Genomic DNA, 386 nt, shown 5'->3' on the forward strand with positions numbered 1-386 from the left:
AGGGAAGTAATGGACGCACAGATGGAGGGAGAACGGCGTGGTTGCCCGCAGCTGGTCTGCATCAGCCACTTCGGGAGACGCACGGCAGCTACCGCCACCACTGCCACCCGGACTGACAGACAAAAAAAAAGGCCCCACTGAGCTGGGGACGAGGAGGGGAGCCGCGCCAACCCAGATCCAGGTCTGAGCGCCTTCTGCTGCTTCTTGGCCGCTAGCCATGTGTCATCAAAGGCCTCATCCCAAGGCTTGGTTCTCAGGTCTCCCGTCTCCAGCAGCCTTATCTTCTGACTGGGCCTGCTAGATGTCAAGCTGCCGCCAAGCCCCTACTGGACTACTCTGCAGGGGCGTTTCCATTCTCCTTACCTCCACTACCGGCCCCCCCCCCC

This window comes from Lipotes vexillifer, unplaced genomic scaffold, assembly GCF_000442215.2.
Source record: "Lipotes vexillifer unplaced genomic scaffold, Lipotes_vexillifer_v1.1 scaffold51, whole genome shotgun sequence".
Lineage (NCBI taxonomy): Eukaryota > Metazoa > Chordata > Mammalia > Artiodactyla > Lipotidae > Lipotes > Lipotes vexillifer.